General features: G+C 56.1%; 1 protein-coding gene across 2 annotated transcripts in view; it reads left to right on the top strand.

Annotated features, from left to right (window-relative positions):
- Positions 1–1,144: 1,144 nt before the first annotated feature.
- Positions 1,145–7,384, top strand: part of SCNN1B (sodium channel epithelial 1 beta subunit) — a 27,089-nt gene continuing 20,849 nt past the window's right edge. For both annotated transcript variants that reach the window (XM_025047238.1, XM_006912525.3), the window contains exon 1: positions 1,145–1,246. The gene's annotated coding sequence lies outside the window, so the exon portion shown is untranslated. The remainder of the gene's footprint in view (positions 1,247–7,384) is intronic.

Here is a 7,384-nt window from a genome sequence, read left to right as displayed (position 1 = left end):
CTCTCCCCCCGCCACGGAGCTGTCACGTTAGGTACCACGGTGGCCTGTGCAAACAGATTCGAGCTCCAGATCTGGCGTCTTGGTGGGCTTGGCCCTGCAGCCCCAGGGCTGGAGGCAGAGGCCACACCTGCAGCACACGGGTGGGGCAGGGCCCTCTCGCAGGTCTGGCTGGGCCCAGTGCCGCCTGCCACAGCTGCCTTGAACGAGAATGGCCATAGGGGTCAGGACTGGTTTCCAGGAATCCTTCAACCTGAGAGGGCTGGCTGCAGGTCTGGATGGGCAAGCTTGAGCTGGCCAGAGATTATGAATCATTTCATTCTCTTCTGGGCCCTTGAGAGCAGGGACCGGCTGCCCTGCAGGGGCTCGTGTTGTCCCAGGCAGTCCCGTGGGACAGGGTGGACTGGGGAGGCAGCGTGAGCCAGTACTGGCTGCGCACTCAGCAGCTGGTAACCTTGGGGCGGGGGTGACACTTTGCAAGGTTGGCTGGAAGATTGAGCTGGGTGACACAGGTCACGTGCCGTGACAGTTCCTGCCACGCGTTAGCTGCCGAGCACACGGCGGGTGCCGCTCTCAGCATCACGGTAGGTACTGGTTGGGACCGTTTGGGTGCGGAGCGGCTCTGCCACAGCGTGCCTCGCAGACGGGACGGGAGGGGACGGACAGAGAAGCGCCTCTCTGGCGGCAGCGGTGTTTGTTCTGAGAGTCAGCGCGTTTTAAAGTGCCTACTGTGTGCTGACCACGGTCGGCACCATCCAAAACAGACGCCACACAAGCCACAAGTCTGAGCCACATAAGCAACTTGAAATGGTCTAAAATCCACATTAAAAAAAAGTAAAAAGAAACAGGAGAAATTAATTTTAATAATGTATTTTATTGAACCCCTGTATTCAAAATATCACTTGAACACGTAATCAATATGAAAAATTAATAGATTTTTTTTAATGGTCAACATGTCTGTTCAAAGCTTGTCATCGTGGTAAAGGAACACGCACGACAGTTTACACCACCTTCGCCGGTGCTGAGTGTGCGGCCCAGGGCGTCAGGCCCACGCGGCTGCCACGCGGCCGCCACCTCCACCCTCTCCAGAACTCACTCTGTCTCGCAAGATGTTAACGTTCGGCATCTCTCATTTTCACACCAGATTGTGCTTCACTCGGAGACCCACCTCAGCCCACGGAGCAGAGCAGGGGGCAGAGCCGGGCCGGGGCGTTCAGAGCTGCCGCGGAGGAGGAAGGACAGCCGGGAAGTGAGTGAGCAGGCTCGGTGGCTGGATGTCTCGGTGGCGCTGGTCCTACGGGGCAGACACGTGGGGCCGGGGGCTCAGGGGCGTGGGGCCAGCACGGGCCTCTGGGAGGTGGCCTTTGAGCTGAGCCTTCACAGAAGCGCCACAAAGACCAGGGTGATGCAGCCCCACCTGCCTCTGTGCAAGTTTAAACACATGTATGCAGGGGCCAGATGCTGGCACGGGCGTGCGTGCGCGTGTGACCGCTCGCCGAGTGACCAGGAGAGCTGGGGCCGCTGCTGGGGACCAACGATCTGGCTGGCACGCGCGTGTGTGTGCGTGTGACCGCTCACTGAGTGATGCTGGCATGCGCGTGTGTGCGCGTGTGACCGCTCGCCGAGAGCTGGGGCCGCTGCTGGGGACCAACAATCCAGGGGACACTGCTGCACGCACTGGGGACAGCAGGTGCCGAGGACGTGGGGTGCACTGTCTTGGCAGAGGAGGAGCAGAGGCAGCAAGGCGGGGTGGGACGGGGCTGCAGGCGGCAGCGGCCAGGCCTCGCGGCCCTGGGACCATGCTGAGGGGTCTGGGTTTTATTCGAACATGAGGCCTTCTGGACAAAAGTTCCGGACACTCACTCTTTGTCTCTGCCTAAGGGGAAGAATGACAACCACAGGTTTGAGGTGCCACATCCTGGTGCGTTAGCTCGGCAGCGAGGCAGGCGGTTAAATGCGGGGCGTTTCCACAGGACGGTTTGGAGCCCGTCGGTTGGGGGCAGTGAGAACGGCTTCTCCCCTAGGCAGGTTGGTGGGAGGGGGCGGACCTGCTGCCCGCCCTCCGGGTCTCGGCTTCCCGTCTCCTCAGCCCGTCCAGTTTGTTACCACCCAGGCCTGGAGGCTGGAAGTCCAAGGTCAAGGTGTGGGCAGGGCTGGGCCTCTCTCGGCCTGCGGGGCCCCCTCTCCCCATTGTGTCAGAGACACCGCTGGTCTCTTGGGTGTCCAGTCGTCCCCTTCTTATCAGGAGGCCATCAGATTGAGGCGGAGCCACCCTTACGGCCTCTCTGCGACTTAATTACCTCTTCAAAGGCCCTCTGGGGTCCGGGGGGTCGGAGGCTCAGCACATAAACTTTGAGGGGACCCGATTTGGTTCCAGGTGGCAGGTGGCTAGAAGGAGACCCCACCACCACCACCAGCCATGTCGGGATGTTGGGGAACGGCCTCCCCAAAGGGATGGCTTCCAGCATAACCGACGCTTGCCAGCAGCCCCCCCACCAGCAGGACAGGCTAGACGGGGCCATAACTCGCCACGGCTGGGGTCAGTCCCCAGAAAACATGGGGCGATGCGGAGAGGGAAGAGGGCTTCTGTTCAGAGGGGACTGGGAAACGAAGCGGGAGCTGTGTTCCCCCCATTTTACAGGAGGGCGAGTCCAGCCACGACGTCGCACAGTGCTGAGCGTGGGGTTCGAACCGGGCTCCCCAGCACCACCCCCTTTCGAAGGGCGGCGAGGGGGTGGGAGCCGGGCCGGGGCCAGCTGCGGCTTGGCCTTTGTCCTGCAGACACCCTTTCTGATGGGAGCGTGGCGTGGCCCGGCTGAGCCTCGGGGACGGCCATCGGAACCCGGAGCGGGCACTTCCCGAGCCGGGAACCGCCCCTTGCGCCGCCTGTGCGAGCCTCGCCTCGCAGGGAGGCGTGGAAGCCGAGCAGCCGCCCACGGGCTCCCATCCTTCCCTCCCCAGCGACGACCCTCACAGCTGGGCCGAGCTCTGCATGCACCCCCCCCCACTGCAACCCCCGGGAATGGGGCCCCGTGCCACCCCGTTCACGGATGACATGACCAAGGCTCAGAGAGCTGCTGTGCCCAGTCCAAGACGCCACCCAAATCTGACCCCGAAACTCGCATTCTGATAAAAATAGAACGATTTGTGTTTCCCACAACGGCTATACGGCTGGACCTGCTGCGTGAGCCCCCAGACCTGACCGGGTCGTCCCTGTGTGTGTGACTCTGGTCAGGGACACTGCATTTCCTTCCTAGCGGAGCAGCCACCTCCTCTTCCGCGTCTGCTCCCCACACCCCTGGCACCTTCCAAGTCTCCCACAGACTCTCGGCTCCAAGTTGCCTCCAGCCTTGGCAGGGGCGGAGGGAGGGAGAGGAGCAGGGATCAAATGGGACCGGCCACATTCTTCCCCACCGGCTGTCAACACACGCCACCCACCCTGGGCAAGTGGCCACTTGCATGGCAGGCGAAGGGCAGGGATGTGGACTTGCGTGGTCTCCCTTGGCACCCTCCAGTCGTCCGCCCACTGGGACATGATGACTCGGCCCCTGGCACAGGGCCCGGCGGGGGAGGCACTCTCCCCTGTAATGACACCTGCACAGGAGAAAGCCTGGTGTAGGAAATGCAGCCTCTGAAATCCCCTGAAACCCACCTTCGGCTCACTCTGTCCCCGGCAAGAAAGGAAGGTCCCCCTGCCTGTGGGACAGAGTGTCCGGCTGCCAGAGACCCCAGGCAGATTCTCTAGTTGATTGAACACCCTTCCCCATTTACGCTTTTTATTTTTTTAATTGTAAAAGCAGACTGTAAAAGTAACCAAGAATTTGGAGCACAGTTACAGACATTAGAACACAAACAGAGGTAAGTGTACATCCAATCTGAACTTCTCTCGCAAACAGTCACATTTAACCTGGATCAATCCAGCACCCCCTCTGCCTCTCTCCCGGGGGTGCATCTAAATCCTAAAAAGCATGCTTTTTTTTTTTTTTAACGCATCCATTTTAAAAAAATTCTCCCATCATCCCCGCTGCCCCGACAACCATTTTTCCTGACGGTCGATTTTTCTGCATAGCTTTAATCTCGCTTTTATCAAGTACGTTCTATCGTAAGCTTTGTACCATGTTGCTATAAAAAATTTTTCTCGTTTATTTTTTTTTGCATCACACAAGCAATATATATTCATTGCAGGAAAGTTATAAAACACAGATACACTGAAAACATTTTAAAAAATAATAATCACAGATCCTGCCACCCAGACACAATCACTGTAAACCTTCTCGTTAACCCCATCCAATTTTTTTCCCTATGCACGTAGATACCTATAAATCCAGTTTTTTTTTTCCCTTAACAAAAATAATTGACCACGCTTCTTCGCGGCGTCCTGGTCTGAAGCCACGTGCCTACTTGTCATGTCCCTCCGCCCGGCTGTATGGTTAGGTTTTCTTGCCAACGACACTCGTGACCATGCAGAGAAGCCAGGCAGTGAGGGTTCAGTCGTCACAAGGTGTGGCCGCCTTTCGAACCCACATGTGGTGCTCGGCCACGGGGTGACAAAGAGACAAGCTAGGAGCACCCTGGCCTCATGGCCAGGCAGGTCCCCCGAGGCTTAGCCTGTCGGCCAAAGGCCAGACGGTGCTTGTTTCTCCTCTAAAGGGCCGTTCAAAAAGAAAGTGTTTCTCTGGCAGCCATGGCCACATCCGGTGTCTTGGAGTTAAGGGTCTTGGGACTGACTGGGGTGGCAGGACACATGTTGGACCACTCCTGGGATGGAGGCTAGTTTAAGTGGAAAAAACAACAGAAAGGGGTTTGTAAGGGCGCCGCCGTGCACGGCAGTGGGGAGCCGAGGGGTTTGAGTGGACGGTTGTCCCCGAGTGGGACATGGCCGGATACTGCATCTAATCTCTAATCTGGGGACTGCACCAGGAGAGGGAGGGTCTGCTGTACGTCTCCCTGTGCAGTGTGGCGTGTGCAGGTGGTTTTTCCATGGTGCTGGCAGATGTTTCATCTCACGGGGAATTGTTTACGTCATGTTAGAAAACATATAATTAGTGACATCAAGGCTGTGATTTTGAGGGCAATCTCACTTAGAACAAAGCTCAGTAGGCATTTAAGTAAGAACAAGCGTGAGTCGACATAAAGAAAGATATGGACACAAGGAAAGTATAATTGGTACCCAGTTGCAGCCCAGATTGTGAAGGCGGCATTGAGGTTGGTCCGCGGGGGTCAGGAGTTTGTCCCCGAGAACACAAAGCCAGCCAGCCAGCCATCGTCGGCGCCACCCTTCACCTGCTTTTGCTACAAGAGGCCTGTGTCTGCAGAGGCAGCTTCTTCAAGCTCTTCACCATCCCGAAGAGAGCCGGGCCAAGCTTCCAGAAGGTACTAGAAACAAATAGTCCGCACAGGTGTGCGAACTGGCTTCCTAAAGCCTGGAAGCTGGGCCGGGCCGGTCAGCTTTGAACACGGACGTCGCATCCTGCAGCATTGCAGTAACTGCTCCTGAACCGTGGGCCTCGGTTTCGCCGCCCACGCCGGCACTGGAGCGTTTATTTTGGAAGCGAGGTTCAAAGACGGGTCTGCGGATTTGCATATTCTTTAGACCTGGGATCATCGTGTCGGCGTAGGAGAAAGGGGGCCCGGGGGCCTCCCCACCATCCGCCTTTTAAAAAATAATATAGTCCTAGGCTTTTGACTCTCAGCTCTTGGCTGGGGCTGGTAAAAGGGACTCTTAGGAAGCGGGTGATGACGGTCGCCAGGAGGGGGTGCCCAGGTCTGTGCCTTCAGGACGCCCCAAAGCTCCAGGAAGGTGCTGATGGGGTGCCTTGCCCTTGTGAGCATTTTCTTTTGTAACTTTAATTATCAAAAAAAAAAAAAGGCGGCGGCTCCCGTATCGTTTGCCCATCACCACCTAAGTGCGAGGGGCACTGGCCTGGTCTCTGGTCGGCATCGCGTGGCAGATACTCGCTGAACTGTCTGTCTGTCCATTTTAAACGCTGCATTGTCCTTTTTGCGTTTTGGAAATTTTTTATTTTTTTTTTTTACTTGCTGAGCCCTCTGAAGCAAAGAAGCTGGTGAGGGTTGATGTGCCACCCATACCGCTGTGATCGGGCACGGTTCTAAACACCCACAGAGGCGGGGTTCACGTTGTCCCCAGGACCGACGAGGAAGTGGGGCACAGAGTGGCCGGGTGGATTAGCACCCACGCCCGGCCCCAGCACCCACGCATGCATGGGGGCATGGGCGAGCCCTCCCCCACGGTCTCTCCTTATAGGATTTTTTCTCGTATGGAGGGGAATGCACCTCCACATTCCAGCCAAGGGGTAGGCGACTCTTCTTTTCAAAACACTGTCCCGTCTTTGCCAGTGAGAACTCTTCAAGGAGCGCTTCTGAGTGACCCCGGCCGTCTTCGGGGCCTTCCTCGGCTTTCTGGGCATGAGGAGGTTTGTCTTGTACTTCTCCTGCACCCCGTTTGACAGCGGCCATGTCTGTGCAAAGCCCTGGCATCTTTCCACCGGGAAATGTTTACAGAGGCCAGAATCCGGGTACTCGGAGTTCACTATGTGCATTTATGAACCAAAGTGGCATCCAGCCTGCATCCTGGCCCCTGGAGAGAGCACGACCCGCCCCTAAAGCTTCCTTGCACCGTGTCTAGCCTGGGGACGGGGAGCCCCATCTACGGCCGACCCCAGCAAGGGGCTGTCCTCACAAGGGCAGGAACATGAAAGATTCTTCAATAACCAGAGTCAAACCCACTTGCAGGCAAACCTTCAATTAACTGTAAAAATCCAGCTGCCCAGAATGGGTATTCCCTGATAACCTTTGGGTAATTGAGGTTTTGGTGCAAAAATAAATACAGGGGCTTTTAATGAAAGCAGCTAACCTGCAATTTATAGGGGTCACAAAGTCAGACGTCCACGTACGCCAAAGCAGGCAATGAACAATGAGTAAAGCGGGCTTGGAGTGAGAAAACCGGGAATGGGGGATTCTGGGGGGGAACTGGGGAGCAGGTGCTCCACCTCGGGGGGGCAGCTGCTGGTCGGTCCTAGCAGGATGTTGCTGTGTGGGGACAGCTGCCAGGTCTTTCAGATTTTCAAAAGATGAAGAAAATCTCAATTTTTAAAAAAATGTGAACTCACGATTTTGAAATGGCAGTGGTTTAAGGTTTCGTTAAAACTCTATTTAGCGATCACTAACATACAGTGAGATACCGCCATTCTAAGTAGAGGGTGTGTTTTCACAGACGTGTACGCCCAATTAACTGCCACGTCACTCGGGCTGTACAATAGTTTCATCATGGTACAATAGTACAATAGTTAATATTCCTTCCTTAATTCATGTAAATACAACCCCACAGGATGTACTCGTGTAATTTCTTATATCCATTTGTGTTTTC

Source organism: Pteropus alecto, unplaced genomic scaffold (genome assembly GCF_000325575.1).
Source record: "Pteropus alecto unplaced genomic scaffold, ASM32557v1 scaffold15, whole genome shotgun sequence".
Lineage (NCBI taxonomy): Eukaryota > Metazoa > Chordata > Mammalia > Chiroptera > Pteropodidae > Pteropus > Pteropus alecto.
This window is presented reverse-complemented; position numbering and strand designations above follow the sequence as displayed.